Source organism: Coptis chinensis, chromosome 1 (genome assembly GCF_015680905.1).
Source record: "Coptis chinensis isolate HL-2020 chromosome 1, ASM1568090v1, whole genome shotgun sequence".
Taxonomy (NCBI): domain Eukaryota; kingdom Viridiplantae; phylum Streptophyta; class Magnoliopsida; order Ranunculales; family Ranunculaceae; genus Coptis; species Coptis chinensis.
In genome coordinates this window covers 79214217-79234873 of record NC_141456.1, presented here as the reverse complement: position 1 = coordinate 79234873, position 20657 = coordinate 79214217, and the positions used below count along the sequence as shown (strand labels likewise).

The following is a 20657-nucleotide window of genomic DNA, read 5'->3' as shown; positions in this document are numbered from 1 at the left end:
CTGACCACACAAAAATCGCGAGGCTGAGCCACATGCTTGATCAAAACTAAACCGTTACAACTAGAAACTACCATATGTGAAAGTTTATTACTCAAATCGCGAACGACAACCTCCCCATTTTCATTCTCCTTTTGATAGGTGTCACACTTAGTGTCCCAATTCTCTCTATCTAGAATCAGCATGCCAGGTGTCTAACAAAGGAGATGGTGATTAGCGAAATCTAGATCTAGTATTCACTTTGACCATTGAGGACTTACTCGTCTTAGATTGTTTTATGTATGGACTAGAAATTGCTCCAAGGTCTTTAACAGAATGTCTTTGGGCAGATTTGACATCAAACTTTTTTGTCTATTCTTCTCATTATATGGACACTGAATATCCATCTTTTACGAATACAAAAAATCTAAGTAAGTAAGAGTAGTAATCAGCAAATATCACAAGAAACTCACCTTTAATTAGCCGAAGGAGATTTTGATGAAAGAATGGGGTATAAGGAAATAGGAAATTAGGTCTCGTTTTATTTTATTTTATTTTTGGTTTGGATTTGAAGTTGTTATGTGCCTATTCGCTCTGTACACACCATGGGGCTTATTAAAAATGTGTTCTCAAAGACAAATGGGCTCAAGTTTTAGATGGAGCTTAAAACCAACCCGATGTACCAAAGTCCTTGATCCTTATCCATTGGTTAGGCCCATCACTCCATTTTAGGGGTAACTTGGTAAAATCATTAGGTGGAAAAGAAATGAATAGATAAGGAGATAACAAGAAATGATAGATAGCAAGATAGAGAGAATGGCATCCTGACATTTTAGTTATAGTTGTGAGGTCAAAGATGTGAGTGAGGTTCACTATAAATTGTTTGGAACTTAAATGAATGGGAGTTTGATGGAAGAAAGGTAGGTTCTTAGCTTTTAGGACTAGTGTAGTTAAATCTAGTTGTATTGAAGAACATTGAAAAGATTTGTTTATTTGAATGATTGAAAATACTAACTTGAAAGAAACAACTTGAAGAAATGAAGAACAAACTTGAAGGAAATAACTTGATTGAATGAAAAACAACTTGAAAGAAATAACTTGATTGAATTAAATAACAAAAAGTAAACAACTTGAATGTAAAATGACTTGAAAATAAATTCTACACTACTCCTACATGACACTTAAATAAGTCTGGGTGTATTCTCTCATCCTATTTTTGAGTTTTTATACTGTACCCCTACTTTTACAAAAGATTGATTTGCCCTCTCCCTCAACAATCAAGACACCTCACCAAGTTTGCTTTTTTCTTCTACTTTTTCATTTCTTCTTGATCAAGCTAGGTTTTAGAAAAAACCTTCTTTTGTATCAAGGACATCTATCTTTGGTCTTCTGAGTTAAGGACTTGACTTTCAGTTCTCTGGTTTTGAGTCCTTGACCTTTGACCTTTTACTTTGACTTTGAATTTTTCAACACTTTTTCATAGCAGCTTTGAGTCTTCATAATAAGTGTAAATAAGGTTCGTTTTTGTGCTAAAATGCATCTTTTATGATAAATGGTCTGAATTGCTCTGTAACCTGAAAAAAGTAATAAAAACAATGAGTTGTCTTTTCATTATGCGTAAGAAGGGCTGTAATGCAGTAATGTAAGGGTAATAAAATGCACATTTGGGAGTTAATCACCACCCCCAAATAGCATTTTGCTTGTCCTCAAGCAAAGATGAGAGAAAAACTAAGATCACAAATGAGTGATTTATTATTAAATAAACTAATCTCATTTCGCAGACTGTGATTGCATTGACCATATGCAACAAGGCCTTAAACCACTAGGAATTCCCTAGTGGACGAGCTTTAAGCCTCGTGAGAGTTTTCCAGAGAAGGTACTCACAAACTTCTTCTATCTAGTACAAAGGGTCTTGTCTCTTTATTTATTCTCAGAAGTCTATACATCTTATTAGCGAGGAATAAGGACAAGCTCCTTTGAACTTAGAATAATATATGTACAGTAATTTAATTATCTAGAGATAAATGCGCAAAACATGAGTAATGAAATGCAAAAGCAGAGTCATTTTTGAAACTTTTAGAGAGCGTCCTTAAGGTGGGTTCTCATCGGGATGTGTTAAAACACAAACTCTCTGATAGATTCACTCAAGTTTCGTTCTCTAAAATGCAGTGGACATTTATATTTTTTATATACACGAATGACGTTCAAAGGAAATTGGGGTCGATTGATCTAGTTACTATCACACCATCATATTCCTAATTGAGCTAGAGGTCTTTTATTAGGAGTTACGGGGCTAGGATGATGCTTTAGAAACAAAAAGGAAGGGGGAAAACAAAAATATGATAAGTTAAGAAATTGGGTCTTCAAGATACTTGTAACTAGAGAAGAATTTCATTTTGTTCTTTGCTTCTGAATTGTGATTCATTCTTTGGCTTTGTGACTCCATATGATTTTGAAATTTTGGAAGTTCTAACTTTGCTTTTGTTTCTGATATCGTCTCCTTTTGATTTTGAACTTTTGGGAGATTTGATTTTTGACTCCTTTGATTTTTTTGGAGTTTTGGTTTTTTATAGGTCTTTTCTTTTCTTTTGTTTATTTTCTTTACAAAGCAACTAACTAATCTGTTCTTGTACAAGGTCTTCTCTTCTCTTTTTCTGATATTCATCCAATTCTCAACTCCTCAACTGGGTAAGCTTTTTATTGTGTTTTGTAATGGGTCAAGGATTTGTGGTGAAGAATAAAAAGGCTTTTAGAATATGGTAAAGGCTTAAAAGGGGTAACTAGAGGAAAACTATCTTTTTGGGGTTTTAACGTTTATTTGGCTATATCGATCCAAAAAGGGCCTAAATTATCTCCCAGGATATGGCGTGGTGATCATGCAAGTATCGTGTGGTCTTTCTATCCGGACATCCTTTGTGTTATCACTCAATAATCATTCAGATGAGCCTTTTGGCTAGATTCTCATAGCATATGGAACTTAATTGTTATAACCTTGATCTCAGAAACTTATTGCTATATACAATCAAATGCTTATGCATGTCATTCAAGAAAAGATGCAGAAACTATTATATATATATATATATATATTAGTCTAAGTTCGAAGAACGAATTCTTACTCTATTGCTATAATGAGACTTCTAAACTTTTTATTCATCATGGAAAAAGGAAACAAGACTTTTAATACTAAACAGAAAAATATTTTTGGTCTTTTTCAAAAATTGTTTTAGAAAGGAAGAAATATACTATTATATCTACCATAAAAATGTATTGTTTTTGCAAAATGTTACTATACCACCTTCAAATAGAAATATGCTTTGTCCTCAAAGTATGAAGAGATAAGGAAAGAGATTACCATATAAACATGAGCAAAAACAGCGATACACCTGTATTCTGTTCTTCATGATGAAAATATGACACCCCCAAATAAGTTTGGGGCATGGGTTGTTTGATATAGAATGAGAAATACATGGTTTATTGTACTAGGGATAATTATTTTACTATAATCCTTTTGAATTTTTGTATTTTTGAAAACATATGTAATGCAGAAAAGAAAAATGGAAAATTTTGGCATGATACATGACTATTATTACACTAACAAGTGAAGAAATAAAAAGTGTGAAATGTAAAGTACGTAAACAACTATCTAAACGGACGCATATGAAATGTGTGTGTGTGTGTGTGTGGGTGTGTTTCAAAGTAATTGTTTTTCTCAATCAAAATGCATCTCTAACCATATAGAGGGTTTGACAAGAAGATAAAATTATACGTTGATCCGATATCATTTTGGTTACTCCGAGGCATATAATTTTCATTTTTATATCCTCAGTTTTTGAAAACTATGTAGAGATTATATAAAGATACCTCATACAAAAGCTGTGATTTCTAATGCTAAGTTTTAAAACAAAACAGGATCTTAGACAACTTTCGTGTTAGCTTTTTATTGAACCCAATCCAGTATTCCAGTCAGATTGTGGCTTCAGTTATGTGTGTGTTGGGGGATTTACTGTGCAAGACGTAATGGGAGGGTTTATCTTAGTGGACACTAGTGGGTGGTGGAACTAGGTCTCTTTGGTGGATTTTGGTAGTTTTGGTTAAAATGGGATGGAACCAATGCTCTGTTCTGATTATTGTAGGTACCATGTCCTTGTTTGAATGTATTTGGTGGTTTGACGTGATTGGTGAACGAACCCTGGAGGTGGTTGGGTTTGTGAATTAGCATTCCATGTGAAATTTGGGTGGATTACTTATTCTAGTTGAAGTGATGATACGTTGTTGAGCAAGGGACAATTGGTATCTATATGGTTTAAGCTGAGACAAAAAGTACATGGTGATGTGGGCGACCCTTAGTAACACATAACTGATCCTCAAACCGCCCTTATAAAAATAGAAATTGCGTACTTCTAAGGGTTGGTCTATGTGGAATCCATTGTCCGCTTTGTTTTGGAAAAATCACATAACTATTGATATATCGAGAATCTTTCATAATGAGAACGGAGAAAAAACAACTATTTTGAAAAAAAAATGTAAAATAAAGAAAAAGAAAATTGTATACTCGCTCTATAGGAACACACTTACTCAAACGATGAGTAAAAAATGTTTTACAAAAAACATGCAGGATATACGTGGAGTAAGGTTCCGGCACTTACAACCACACACTCCAAATGGAGGGTTCGGTTACCATAAGGATGCACTCCCATGGAATGCATCGAGAAAACATAATATGAATCTTTTATATATAGTCAGATATTTAAGACTATATATGGGGTCATTTTAAGTCAGATTCCCCAAGACTATGCATAAGATGGATGATATGTTGTTAACTATATACTAATAGCCTAAACAGTTGGGGATCAATATAGAAAAACATATTAAGGTGTATACCCCCAAATAGAATGAAGTGATGCATTTGAAGTGTAATATGCAGAATGATAAGAGCAAGCTTATGTAATCCATCATGGAACTTATGCAATAACCCGTCATGTTTGAACTGTTCAAAAAGTGAGAGGTTGGTATTATCTGTCCTTCATAAGGCTCAAATGATGGGGAATATGACATATCAGGTTTCTCAACTACTGAAATGATGGACTCTTATGTTTGTATATTGGGCAAAGTCTCTTTACTAGAAAGGTTTAGAAAATTATGATCTCAAAGGCAATTGGCTTAAGTGCAAATTTGAGGTTTCTTTGAAATAGTTTCGTTGTGCAGTCTTCAGAAATTGGTGGATTTTTTCTGAATGGAGGTTCGATTTCAAGAGGTGTTAATTTGGGATGGTGATGGTTAAGTGGTGGTTCTTCACATGATCTCGAGGACTCAGAGAATTCTTCATCTAGTTTTGGCGTTTCCACAAGATTGTGGTTCATATCTGCAATAGTAAGGATGTCACAAATTTGTTCCATCGATATCTTTAATAGCCAAACTAAATTGAAATCTACTTTCCACCATAGATTTTATTCCCTCTCTTTTCCAAGTGCCTCATTTTCTTTGTCCTCTCTGCCTAGATCTTCATAGTTTTCTCAATGTCATTGTCCGAGTATGTCGAGTCCAATACATGCTCTTGAGTTTCTTCTGCCAGAGTTTTCTCATTTATGGGTGATGATGCATTAGGGCATGTGAGAGAAATTGTGACTTCAGGTATATAGTCATCGTCATAAAATCTGGAATTCTCACGATAGTCAGGTGGAGGTTGATGGGTTTTTAATTAGTCATGAGTATCAGGATGGGCTTTAGCAATTGGCTTTGTTAAAGTAACACCTTGTTTCTATTGTTGGATGGGTTCTGGAATAGTGGGAAGAATATTAGTCTCAGATGTGGCATTATTTGAATCGGATTGGAGAAAACATAAGGTAGTTGTTATTTGCTGAATTAGTATTGTTTGTTTGGCAATTTCTTGGTAGAGTTTGTCTGTGATAGATTGTGAAGTGGAATATGAATTTGATATGGATGGTTGATAAATGGTAATTTCCGGTTTTTGTCCTTTTAAGTCCGAAGTCCAAAGTCCAAAGTCCGTAAACGTCCGACTAGTCAAGTTACCTTACTCACGTGGGTTGGTAGGATAGGTCGAGTAAGGGATCGTCCATACCTTAGGGCTCGGCAAGGTTCACAATTGGATTTATAGCTTTTAGTGAGTAGGATTTTAGGTTATTTATCTGGTTTAGATAAATTAACGGTAATGCAAGTAACATAAAATAACAACGATTAATTTCTACGTAAAATAAATAGGGATAAAGATATAGGAAAAGGGTTAATCATAATCATGGAAAATCAGTTTCCAAAGTTAGAGTACCATATCACTACAACTCAAACCCGTCTCGAGTTCATAGACAAACCCAAAATGGCGTCGAGTATCGATCCCTAGTGAGATGCACTCATCTCTGAGCCCATCTCACTAGCATAAGGAGTTGAACTAACATTTCATCTCTGGAATATCAATTCAGCTCCTGGTTTGATTCTACATCAGCTGGACAAACTAGAGGGCTAACTGCCACCATAGGGTCTTACACGAGATTGGACCTAGTGTAAAGTGGGTCTCACGCGAGACTGTTCAGGAGCATCAACACTCCAAACTTGGTCAGTCTCAATCATTTTAAGACCGGATGCATAATCTAAACCTAATTCCTAAGTAGTGATTCTAGAACATTAAAGTGTCAACCTGATCCTCACATGAGCATCATTAACCCTCCCCCTTGGGAGGATTTTAGCTCATGGTCATTGATGGATTGATTGATCTTTCTGTATACAGTCAATAAGTAAATGAAGAACAAGAATTTAACTTGAAGAAAGATGAATTTTATTAAAGTCTATACTTACAGTATTTTATACCAAGCTTGAATGAAAAGCTACTGAAGGAAATAAAACAACGAAAGGAAAAATGAAAGCAAGGATGTAAAGTCTAAAGTCTCTATTTCTCTAGCTTCCCATCCTATATATATCCCCCTCACGTGAAGCCTTTTTAATGTTTTGTCTTTTTCCAATTACTAATAATCCAAACTTTGTATTAACAAAGTTTGTCTTCTCTTGTTTTAATTTGTTTTGTTTTTCCTTCATTTGCAAACATCAAATCATACATTAATTTTTGTTTTGTCTTTTCTTTATTTGCAAGGTGGCACACAAGTGTCTTTCCACTTGTCGATGTATGATGACTCATCATGTCTTGTGGGCCCACAAAGTGGGTCCACGTGCTGTGTCTAGTGGCGACTCGGATTTGGTATTTTTACAACTTTCTGTCTTTGCGTTGAGCTTGTCGCCCTGGTTGTTTTGGCAGTTCACTTGTCGAAATCGGCATCCATGTTTGAAAGATGTGAGCTTCGGAAGTTTGCAGCTTCTTTACACGTGGACCCATTCTGCACTGGTTTTGTCCCTTTGGAATCTTCGGCTCTAGTAATGCTCTGTTGGGCTTCACTGAGGCTGAGTGGGAAGACTTCAAGTATGCACAGTATTCCCATACTTTGATGCATGTTTTATCATCATATTCATGTTAACTGCGTAAACCTGCAAAAGTACGAAAATATATATAATTATTTCATGATTATTAAACACATAATTAACCAAAATGCTATGTCTCTCGGGGTTTAGTATTACAGTTTTGGGTGCATATCACACCACCCCCAAATAGCACTTGGCTTGTCCTCAAGCAAAGAAGAGACATTAAAATGATAAGTGGCAAAAAATGTGTTGTCCTAAACTAAGTCTCATTTCGCAGAGTGCAGTTGCATTGACCATATACAACAAGGCCTTAAACCACTAGGAATTCCCTAGTGGACAAGTTATAGCCTCGTGAGAGTTTTCCAAAGAAAATACTCACAAACTTCATTTATACTACAATGACTCACTAACAAAGGCTTGTTCCCTGGCCTTAATTAATCTCAGATATCTATACATCTCACTAGCGGGGGAAACAAGGATTAATTCTTTTGAAATTCAAGTTAATATACATACAATAATCAAAACATCTACATATGAACATGCATACAGTGATCTTTACAATGAAATGTACGAGCAGGGCAATTTCTAGATCCTTTTGGATATCGTCTTTAAGTAGGTTCTCACAGGTATGTGTCGAAACACAAATTCTCTCATACTTTTCCACTCAAGTTTTGCTAACTCCAATGTGCAGTGGGCACACGTTTTCTCACATACTTAATGGCAGTCAGAGGAGCCGAGGTCGAGAATTCACATCTACTACTTATTATCACACCATCTTACTCCTAATTAAGTTAGAGGTTTTTATTAGGTGCAATGGGGCTTAGGTGGTAGTGTAGAAGAAAGTGGAATGGAAAATTCAAAAATGATAAGTATTAGAGAATAAGGTTTTTGAGATATTTACAGTAGAGAAATCCTTATTTTCTTTCCTGCTTCTAACATGAGTTTCCATACTTAGCTTTTTCAAGCTTTTGTATTCCCTTATGATTTGATTTTGGGGGAAATTCAAACTTTGATTTTTCTTTTGATTTTTGGAAACATATTTCTATTTTTCTTTTTCTTTTCTTCTGAAGTATGTAACTGATTTTGATTTGTGACAAGTTTTTCTCTTCATTTTTCCACACTTCATCCTATTTCTCATACTCATCATCTAGGTGGGATTATTTATTTGTGGTTAATAGATGGGTAATGAATTTTTGGTGAAGTAGAAAATTTTAATGAAAGGTTCAGTGGGGCGACTAGCGGTAATTTTTTTTTACAAATGTGAATTCTTGGCTATATCGATCCAAAGAAGGCCTAAATTCTCGCCTAGGATTCGGATAGTGATCAAGTAAGTAGACGTGTGAACTTCTCTATTCGGAAAAACTACTCATCTGTGTCATTACTCATATATCACACATTTTGAGGCTTTTTAGTTAGATTCTCACAGGATATGGAAATTAAGTTGTCTAACCGTGGGTCCCAGAAACTTACTGCTATGTACATTTAATGACAGTCAGTGCATGAATAGTCATGAAAAGATGTAAAAAGTATTGCATATGTATTAACTTAAGTTTCTAAGAACAAATCCTAATTCTAATGCTAGGGTGAGATTTCTAGATATTTTTCATCATGAAAAGGAAACGAGACTTTGTCACTAAATACACTTATTTAGACAGAAAATGAAACTATATACAACCTATAAATGCTTAATTTTTGCGAAAGGTTCTAACCACCCCCAAACAGTAGGACAATGTGTCCTCAAAGTGTCAAGAGGAAGAAAGAATATACCTAAGAGGCTTGAGCACAAATAAAGCTGATATCTTCAATAGAAAATTATGTTAACACCACATATAATATACAACACAAAAGGGAAAGGACACTGTTAGGTTATTTAATTTTCACATCAAAAAGGAAAACAACAAATATGTACATCAATTTACACTGCCCTAATTACGAATTAGGGTATATCCATTCTCGTTTCATCTCTATCGAAGTGACATCCCTTGGCGTCACGCCAGTTTATCATGGTCTGCCAAACTTCGCTCCACTTTCTCTTTCTAGAAGTGTCCAAATGAACTATCATGTCTTTGTCTTTAGGGTAGCAACGAACGTACCTCAGGTACCTTGAAGAGCGCCGAGCCAGACCCTAAATCTCAAAGAACGAATTATCCTGTTCGTCGGACACATAGAATCTACTCATACCCAATCATGAAAAGTGGCCGAAAACTGTGGGAAGAATGTCCTCATTAGCCGACATGCGGTAACTGGCAAAGTGATATAATGCTGTCAAAAAAGACGAGCCCTTTTCAGGTTCTTAATGACGAGGTTCGTGATGTTGAAGGCGGTATGTTGTTGAGCGAGAGCATGGAAAATCTTGCAAGCTGATTTGGAAGTAGTGGAAAAATGCCAATCCCCCATGATGTTCAAAAGAATAAATAACATGGCAGTCCCGACATTCATTGTCATACTTGCCAGGGGAATTGTTCTGTCTGGCCATCGTCCAGGTTTGTCACGTTCAATGACTTAGGTGAGGCCATTGCCATAGAGGCTGGCAAAATCTTCCCAAAAGTAGTGATTAAAGGTGTTTTGTATGATGTATTGAATGGGGGTTGGCTGATTATAGGGAAGGTCCAAAGCCATAGCAACTGTTGGCTCGTAAAAGAGATGTCTGGTGTTACCAATACGAACTGCAAATCCGTTAAAAAAGAACCCACATGCAGCATTAAATGCAGGTGTATTCTCCATATGATCATAAAAAAAAGTTGCTAAACCTAGAGAGTATGTCTGCTTAGGGTGCAGAATGAAGGAGGTCCAACCAACTTGGGTGATAAGGTCTCTGAAAAGATGTCCATATGTAGGAGAATTCAACAAAGCATGGAAAGATTGTTCAGGAATAATCTTTGGAGGTGCCATTGCAGAAGACGTGTGATGAAAGATACCACCTATAGACAAAGATAAACAAAAAATTAGAATACGATGGAAATGACTAAGTAAAAACAAATGACATTTATTACAATAGGAAAATTGCACTATACTAAAAACTAAAAAGAAAAATGACAAAGAACATAAATTTGAAAATTTTAATTTGGGTCATGGCCTAAGTAACAGTGAGGATCCTTAGGTGAGAGAAATCCATTTATAGGATTCTCGATGAAGTCAATCTGTGCAACAGCCCGTTGCAATAGGGTGCTCTATGTCTGGTAAATATCAGCTTGGTTCTCCATTATGAGAGTGTGATTTGCCAAGAACTGGTTGTGGCTGTGCAAGAATTGTGCTTGTTCCTCACCTTGTATTGTCTGCAGGTCGTGAAATTCAAGAAGACTAGTGATGTTGATGTTCTGACGTGTGTAAAATGTCATTAGTCCTTGGTGAATTAAACGAAGGCCTTCCATAGGATTAAATAAGTTGTGTATTGCATTTTCAGCAAATATGTTGACAGCGGAACAAACTTCGCCGGTTTCTACACCGGCATGGTTCTTTGCAACGTAGGGAGTCCAAAAACCATTCATACAAACTGAGTGAATAGTGAGAATGTTAGCTATTCTGAGATAGGTATTAGGAGCAATAATAGGAAAACCCCAACGCACCATGATAACTGTCACAATGGTTGGCAAAGGAGCTGACTGTTTCCTGGCATGTGCGATCGCGTTCTAGATAAATTGAATTATGCAAAAATCATTGCTTTTAGTTTGTAGTACCCAGAGTAGATGGAGGAGGGGTTTTGTTATTTCGGAAGTTTTAGATGTGCCGAGCACATTATGGGCTAGCCATTGGATCATAGATAATTGGTTCCTTTGCAAGGATCGCTTATAAACAATCCAGTTTTTTCGGTTGTATTCGCCGTAAAGGATAGTTGCAAACATTAGACGCCTTATATTGTTGAATGGCGAATCCTGAAGGTGTACCCCAGGGTTTGTTATGGGAATTTGAAGGACCTCGGAGATGATTTTCGGAGTCAATTCGTGCTCACATATGTTTGTACGGACAAAGAATTGCCCATTTTGGAAATAACCGTGTTTATAGAAATGCAGGACCAATTCTTTGGAATAAAGTGCCTCCTTATGAGGTAATAGAGGGAACCATCCTCGACGTAAAATTTCAGTATCAAAATATGGGTGAAATAGACCGCTCTGAAAATTGTCCATAAAGTTTTGCTCGGGCATGAAAATTCGAGTGAGGGCCATTAATGATGGAAGGAATGGAGTGGTGAAGATAATTTAGTGAAAAAGGGAAGACTGTATTTGGGAGGTGGCTAGCCTTGCTATAAATAGGCACCAATCTGAAAGTTAAGAAAACACGGATCGAGGTGTCACAAGGTGGTTAGACCACGTGTATCCTCTCAAATAATTCTATCGAGGTGCTTGCCCAAAAGATCGTTTAAAATCAAATCCCTGAGACTGTGAATCAAACGTGGGAAGAGATAGAATATACGAGAGAAGGTTTCACTGGGTAGTTTGACCAACTTGTATATTCATAATCAATTCAACAAGGCGCAAAAGTGGATGTAGTGTGGAGGGGAAAGAATAGGGCATGCGACTACAAGGAGTGGCGTACTCTTCCTAATTTATATATATATCGGGTTGGCTACGTCGACATTCAGAAATGACATACGCAATTGACATACGCAATCCTACCTACCTACATAGTGAACTAAAAGCTTATTTTATAGGGATGTGATCTCCACAACATGGAGATCATCTCCACAAAAAATAAGCTCCTTTGAACATGTCTAACCCTACCAAAAATTGAGTTCAAATTAGAAATTTATCTGACGGTCCAGACTTTAACACTCTTTTGACACTCTTTTGATAAGACTAGACACATCCGATTGAGCCGATTAAGCGTAAGTAGCGTAAGTAGAAGAACAAAGAATACGTAAATGTAATCTCACAATAAGTTGTAACAGCGTACATGGATGTGAAAACACACCATAATGACAACGGGAAAACAAAATACAAATCTATATATTAGAAAGGACTATATGCCAGATTAACAGCATTACGATAATAAAACTAACAAGCATGAAAACTTGAGTAGCATATTCAATTTGCCACTGCTCGAACTTTTCTAGCACACCTATGAAGCGGAAGATTTGGAAGAACTTGAAGAAAAAAGTTATTAGAATTAAAAAAAAGTGTAGAGGGAAGAAGATGAAATGATTGAATATGAAGGATGTGGTGAACTTTCTATTTATAGAAAGGAAATGGAGCCGTTTTCTGACCGTTTTGGTGATTGTTGTAATGACCGTTTTCTGATTGTTTTGCAAATCGTTAGTGGACGGTAAAGCTCGCCGTTATGTGTTACATTAAAATAATAATAATAATAAAATATAAAATATAAAATAAATATAAAAATAAATAAATAAATATATATATATAATATAATATATAAGTATATATATAAAAATATATATAATATATATATTATAAAATATAATATAATATAATATAATATAATATAATATAATATAATATTGGAGATATATAAGATCTAATATAATATTTGACAAGGCAGAATTTTTGGAAAATGTAGGAAATAAAAGACATACTAGGGTGGAAAATTAAAATGCAAACACGTAAATAAAATATCCGACATAAATAAAATATAAGTATGAGAAAATAAAACATCTACTGAGAATCCTCAGGGGCTGCTGAAGAAGAACCAGGAGTCCTGCGACGACGTGCAGGACGAGCTCCCATGGAGGCTAACTGCTCCTGGATATCGCCTAGAGTTTGCATCACCTAGTCCTGGTTCGCCATGAGCATTCACTGGAACTGATTCTGGCGAGTAGTCATATGATCCTGAAATGCATTCATGGAAGTGTGCATTTCTTACTGAAATTCGCCCATGGTGTCTGTCAGCGACTCATGGTGAGTGGTCATATCCTCCCTGAATTTGCCCATGGTATGTTCCATATGTACATTTCGAGTATACATGTCTCACATGCCACTGTTCATAGCGCGTAGGGCATCTATAGGATGGCTCATAGCTGCCTCATCAAAGAAAGGTGGAGGGGCTGGGGGAGGTGGAGCCACGTTATCGTGTTCAGCTGCCATGCTTGCTGTGGGTTCCCATGGGGACAGTATGCACTTCTTGAAAACATTCATATTCTCATATGGCAACATAGGGACTAATGGGGTGGCAGATAGGAAACCCAAATTAATCATAACTTGCGTGACAAGAATGGCAAGAGGGGCTGACCTGAGTGTGGCATGCGTAATGATGTCGAATAGAAAGGTCACTATGCAGAAGTTAGCCTTTCGCTCTTGGAGGACCCAGAGTAGGTGCAGAAATGTCTTGTTAATGTCAGATGGTTTAGAGGTGCCAATGACATTCTGACCCAACCATTGAGTCACGACAAACTAGTTCCGCCGCACAGAACATTGATACGCGCATTTCCCATCCATATTATACTCGCCCTCGATTAGCGTGTCAAGCATGAGGTCGTAAGTCTGTGGATACACGGACTGCTACTGAGTCAGCACGTGATCGACCAAAGGTATTCCCATGATCCCGGATATCAAGGCGGGTGTGACTTGGCGTAGCACGTCGTCGATGGTGACCCAAAAATTGTCACCATTAAAGACGCCATTATTATTATAACACCCCGTGTTTTATCTTTTATTTTTCCTAATAATAATAATAGATAATAGATAAAACAAAAGATAGGATATATATTAGTAAGGATAGGAAACCCAGTAGGGTTAAGAGATAACTTTCATTCCTTGTTTTTAGGGGAGTTTGAAAACAAAAAGGAGTTCACGGAGTTTTTTTAAAAACACAGAGAGTTTTTACCCAGAAAAAAAAAAAAGAAAAATAAATAAAATAGAAAGGAGAGTAACATCAGTGAGGGGTTGCTGTGTAAGAGTAAAAAGAAAAAAAGTTTCGAACGAGGAAGACCGTCTTCTTCGTGTGACTGCCGACTTCGGTCTATCAGGATTTTTCTGCTTTCGGAAATCTAGCTGTTCGGTTTACAAACAGTAAGTAGATATTTTATTATGGATTTTTCTAAATTTCTCGTTTACTGTTGATTTCACGATGCTGACAATGGTCTGTGCTTATACTGTGTTTTGTTTCAGTTTTAGTACTGGTTTTAGTGCTGTATTCAATTTAATGTTAAGTGTGTTTATATCTCGTTTATGGATTGAAGAATAAACTTTGTCTCCAGGAAACATGCCCCGATCCTTTGAAACAAAACGAGTACATAATTGATTATGATTACTGTAAATGTCGTGGTCGACATAGGTAATTATATATGCGTTGTTATTTGAATTAACTGTGATTGTTTGGTTTATGGGTAAGGTGGGGTGTAGAATCGGTGGTTGGGTGAACTGTGATGGTTGAATGTTGGTTTGGTTGTGTAATGGAGGTTGGCAGAGGGGCTGTTGAAGCTTTGTAACTCTGTTAATGGCGTATAAAAGAAATCCTTGAGAGATTATGTGAACTTTGGTTAATTTGGTTTTTTATTGATGCTTGAATGATGATTAATGTCTGGGGAGTAAAGGTTTGATGGTTGGGTCGATGTATATGGTTTGGGGTGTTGTTGGGAGCTTTTGCAGAGCATTAATGGCGTCAAATCGAGATTTACACATTATAAGGGAATTGAGATTGGTTGGTATAGGTATGTAGGGGTTTTCAAAAGGAATGAAACCGCTAGGTTAAAAAGTGGTGGCGAGCGGTGGCTGGTGGTGGTTGACTGGTGGGAGAGGCGCTGTGAGGAGGAAGATGAACAGTGCGATTTTAGTTTTGGTTTGGGCTTGGGCCGAACTAAAAACGTGGGCTTGATTGTTTTAATTTTTGAAATTTCATTTTGGATTTTAGTTTTAGACTTTGGGCCTTAGACTTTGGGCTTTTGGGTTAGAAGAGTTTGGGACTGGTTGACTGCTGTGGACTTGGCTGGTTGACTGCTGTTAACCCTTGGTAGGTTGACTTTGACTTTGACCAGGGTTGACTTTGACCAGTTGACCCAATTTGACCTTTGACTTGACTAAGATTAGGTCTATTAGGATAGGTCTAGGGCTATTAGCATGCTTGTCTTTAAGCTAAGACCCTTCTATATACGTGTGTACGTGTATTAACTACTATGTGATATTTCAGCTTTTATGATATACGACGTTATGTTACTTAGACATCAATCTAATTAATAACGCATAAACAATAATACAAGAAACAAGATACTCCTTCGTTCTCTGAAATAATATATGCAATAAAGTTCAATAATGCGTAAACAAATTAACCACTCTTTTTGAATCTCTCCACGTCGCAAGTTTTGGAAAGGAGTTTTATGACTGATGATGTCATATGTTAGGTGAGTATTTATTGAATGTGCTATAAATGGCCCGTTAGCGTTATAAATGGGTATTCATTGAATGTGCCATGAATGACCCGGGTATTCATTAAATGTGCCATGAATGACTAGATTGTTTGGACTGCCCTAGAGAGGAACTAAGGTATTCGCCTTGAGGGTTAGTTGTATTCTTTGATAGTGCGAGTGTGCTTGGACTTGCTTTTGAATACCTATAGGATATCTACATATGTTATATAAAAGTTCTAACTTTCTTTTGCAGGAGGGTAGGACTTAATAATATTTTGTGTAGGGACGCGGTCCTACCCTTATACAGCATTGGATATCGGTAAGTTTTAATTCAATTACTTAGTTATTAAAATGAGTTATTAAAATGAGTTATTATAATGAGTTAATAAAATGGAAGTCTTGCTTGGGAAGAAACTATGCCGATTGAAATGACGGAACTACATGTCTTCCAAGCTGAGAATGTTTAAGTTATAATATATTTAAAGTGTTTGTTTGGATAATTAAAGTATGATATGTTTATATGTGGTTAGTCTACTTATACTACCAAATTCCATTTTGCTGACCCATATTTTCTTTGTTTTGGCAACGTGGGTGTGTTCTTAGGAACATAGGTGGAAGGCAGTGGAACCAAGGCGTTTTGATTTGGATTTGATTCTGGAGCACTCCGGGAGTTTATTTTTATTAGGTCTGATCTTTTTGGAAGTATGTAATAACGTAGTTTCATATTCATATGACATGAGAATACGATGTTGAAGACCTATTATTCTTAGAGTTTTATATTGAGGATTTTTGGATGGAAGATAGTCTTTTAATAAAGTGAAATTGAGAAATTTTGGAGATTATTGTTGTTAAGTTGATTCTTTATGATGTGGGTTTTCAGTTTTGGCATGTGTTGTATCCACCCCGTCATAGCCTGAGTTTTTAGACAATTGAACATAGCGATGTTTGAAATATTTATATTTCAAATATTCACTTTGTAATTATTTAGAAATTCGTGCTATGACAATTATAGAACTTCAATACCAAATCCGTTGAATACATCCCGCCATTAGCATACAAGAGATACTCCCATCCTCTAGAGTGTATTTCCGTATAAAAAAATGGAGCAAACATCCCACTTTCAAATAGGGATCTAAAAGTTTTTTTCGACTTAGATTCACCTGTTTTCGTTCATTTTGTGATCGCAGGAAGAGGATGGGTATTGATTTGAGATTAGGGGAAGAAATTGAAGTTGGTGGCAGGACAGAATTCGATATGATCTGTGGTGGTCACACGCGAGACTTGGATTTTACTTGGGGTTGTTTCGTGCGAGACTGGAATGGGAAGGGACGAGATCCAAATTTTGTGGAAGAATAAATGATGTAGTGGTGACGCGTGGTGAGTTGTCTTGGTTTATAAATGGGCCGAGAATCACGAGATTTGGTCAGGCCCAAATTTTTTCCAAGCCCAAAGCATCCTAAAGCCCAAATTAAGCCTTAAAAATGTAAACGCACACACATAACTCGTTCGGACCCCGAATTGGATAAATGAGCTACTGAAATGATCGACACGAAAAATGTCATCCAATTATATGTGGTATGCTCAAAGGCCAAAAGAGTTTTTGAAAGGAAGGAAGGATGTTTTATTTATAAACAATGGTTTTTTTTAATGGCTTTATTTCTGTACAAGGGAGATTAATGTGAACAACACTGGATGTCCAGAAGAGTCACCATCTAAATTCTTAGGCAATTGTCATGTCGGCTCTGGAGGGAACCCAATCCAGCCAAACTGTAGCTTCACCTTTATGTATTATGCGTCTAGGGGCAGGACGGTACCATCCTAGACCGTGCGCGCTACAACCTAATAATATTACCCTTATTACATACGGCTATCCTCAAACCGCCCCAAAGGGAACTTAAAGTAACCAATTTTAGGGGTTGGCCTGGTTGAATCCATTGCCCATACGTGTTCCAAGTAGGCAACATCCGAGGTTGAACATGAATCTTTATCTGTATAGCTTAATGCAAGGGAAATTTTAAAAGACAACAATATATACATATATACAAGGTGACTTTCAACGTTAGATCCTCAAGATGAATCTAGTCTTTTAACGTCAGATCCTCAAGATATTTGCGAGTCTTTTAACGTCAGATCCTCAAGACGAGTCAAGTCTTTTAACGTTAGATCCTCAAGACGTTTGCGAGTGTTTTAACGTCAGATCCTCAAGACGAAGTTTATCCTGCTCAGCTGGTGTCAGACAAAAGTATACCTTATACTGGCTAGTATTGGATAGGAAGTCAAGACCTAGACAGAAAGGTGTTTGACAATGCATACACCACCCCATCCTTCGTTCACGTCGTTTACGAGCAAAAGTACTACAACCATTACCTATTCGTGATGAGTAAGACTTGCACCAAATGATTAGCTGTAGTTTGCGAGGTAGAGAGTAGAAAAGAGTGGAGAAAGAAGGATGAGAAATTTTTGGAACCCATCATTTACCAGTAGGAACGTTTGCTCCTGTTTCAGAAGACATTTATACTCAGTTCTGAAGTAGAGTTTTTTGTGGACTACGACTCCGGCGCTTGCAACCACACACTTCCAGGTAATTTTTAGATCATAAAATAGAAGATGGCCCAGCTACCGAAATTGACGTACCCTTTATAGAAAAACAAAATTGAGTACGTCAAACGAAACATCTAGTCTATGTAGACTGGATCTTGAAGAAGAGTCTGTTCAACAGTTGGGGAGCGTAACTCGTGGTAATGTTTGAGGCGTTGTCCATTTACTTGAAATTCGTTGTTATCTTGTGGATTAAGCAAAGAGATTGCCCCATAATGGGTCACAGCTGACACAATGAAAGGACCAGACCATCGTGTTTTCAATTTGCCAAGAAAAATGTGTAATCTGGAGTTGTAAAGTAAAACTTTTTGGCCAATTTTGAAATCTTTACGCAAAATGTGCTTGTCGTGTACTCTTTTCATATTAGCTTTGTAGGATTTTGAGAGATCATAAGCATTACTCCGAATCTCCTCAAGCTCATTTAATTGCAGTTTTTGCTTCTCGCCTGCCGCGTTGATATTGTAATTGAGGATTTTGATGGCCCTTAGGGCACGATGCTCAAGTTCAATTGACAAATGACAAGGTTTTCCAAAAACGATGCGGTAAGGAGACATCCCTATAAGTGTCTTAAAGGCCGTTCGGTATGCCCACAAGGCATCTGATAAGCGGAGAGACCAGTCTTTCCTTGAGGGATTGACAGTTTTCTCCATAATGGACTTTATCTCTCTATTGGAGACTTCCACTTGGCCACTCGTCTGTGGGTGATATGGAGCAGCAACTTTGTGAGTAACTCCATATCTTTTCATTAAAAACCCAAAAATTTTATTACAAAAATGTGTACCCCCATCACTGATGATAGCTTTGGGAACACCAAAACAAGAGAAAATATTTTCTTTTATAAATTTCATGACAGTCTTATGGTCATTTGAACAACATGCGAGTGCCTCAATCCATTTGGACACATAGTCCACATCGACTAGAATGTAGAGAAAACCTTGAAAAATAGGGAAGGGTACCATAAATTCAATGCCCCTGATAAGAGCCCAAAACTGTAGTTTTAACCCTTTACAAATATTACTTTTTGACCAATTATGTGATTAATAAGTAAGAGTTAGTATTGTTATCGAGTTCTTATGTATTTCAGGCATTGGAATCAAATATGTAAAGAAATGCGTCCTTTTTGCGAGATAAAGGAGAAAAAGTTGGTTGCTAAGAAGTTCTATGATTAAAGGCCAAGATTCAAGGAGAAAGAACCTTTTTAAAGCCTGGTCAAAGCTGAAAAGCCAAAGTCAACGCGGGCAAAAATAGCACACAAAAGTCAACAGAACTTCCGCAGGCTGTATTTTTGGACTAAAACCTTGGAATTGGACCTACCATACGTTAAAACGACCGGCTCGGAACGAGCTTTCTAATAATCCAAGCCTTAACCCAATTAGACGAGCAGAAGTGGACGAAAAGGCTATTGAAGTCATTTCTAGATGAAAACCCCTTTGTAGACTGAAGTAATGAAGTTTTAGGCTCGATTTTCCAGCCCAAAACATGGCTCCTAAGCCATGCACGAAATTGTGGATCTAGCCTCTTCTATCTAAAGAGGACTAAGACTTAACTCTTAAGTAATTAGTTTTAGATAAAGAAATTAGTTTTATATCCAAGTAATTAGTTTTAGGACAAGGAATTTTTTTTTAGAATTAGAATTAGTTTTATAATAAAGAATTAGCTTTACATTTCAACTGAGTTTTTATAATTAAATACTTAGTTAGTCTTAATTTCTTAGTTAGTTATTCATAAACTTAGATCTAAATTAGTTTTAATTCAGTTTTGAACATTAGACCCTTTTTCAATTTGGTTAAATAAGTAATTGTTACTCTTTCAATAATGTCTTATTCTTGTTGTTCTTATTCCAGAAATGATAGTTTAATGATTCAAGGCTAAACCTCCATTAGAGGGGTTTGAGAAAGCCTTGATGAAAACTTGATTGTATTATCATAGAAATAGTTGTAATGTTCTATTCTACTCTAGAAAGTAATTAATTCACCATGAGAATGGGTTTGATTGCTTCACATGCTAGTTATTAGTTGGTAGAGATTACCATGAATAATTAGTGATTAGAAATACCTAACATTTACGTGAAAACGTAAAGATTAGGATTACAATGAATTCTATGCTAGTTTATTAAGTCGAATCAAAGTGGAATCAAATTCCCCTAATTCCTTCTCATATTGTCATCTTAGTATTGAATTACCGTCATTTCATTTATCACATCTTGATTAGTTAATTCACCATCGTAATTAAATTTAATTCCATAACTCTCACTGATTTTTGTTAGAATTGCATAAACTAGGAAGTGTTTACATCTAAACGAGCTAGGAGTGGAACGAATTCTCTACTCCAACTATTGCATTGATAACGAGAGTAGAATCTTTGATAC

At 36.4% G+C, this 20657-nt stretch overlaps 1 long non-coding RNA gene across 1 annotated transcript; it reads left to right on the top strand.

Moving 5' to 3' along the window:
• The first annotated feature begins 14254 nt into the window (after positions 1 to 14254).
• Positions 14255 to 16528, top strand: LOC147525326 (uncharacterized). The gene is made up of 2 exons (XR_015197986.1): positions 14255 to 14357; positions 16295 to 16528. It is a non-coding gene; the product is annotated as an uncharacterized LOC147525326 (long non-coding RNA).
• The last annotated feature ends 4129 nt before the right edge of the window (positions 16529 to 20657 follow it).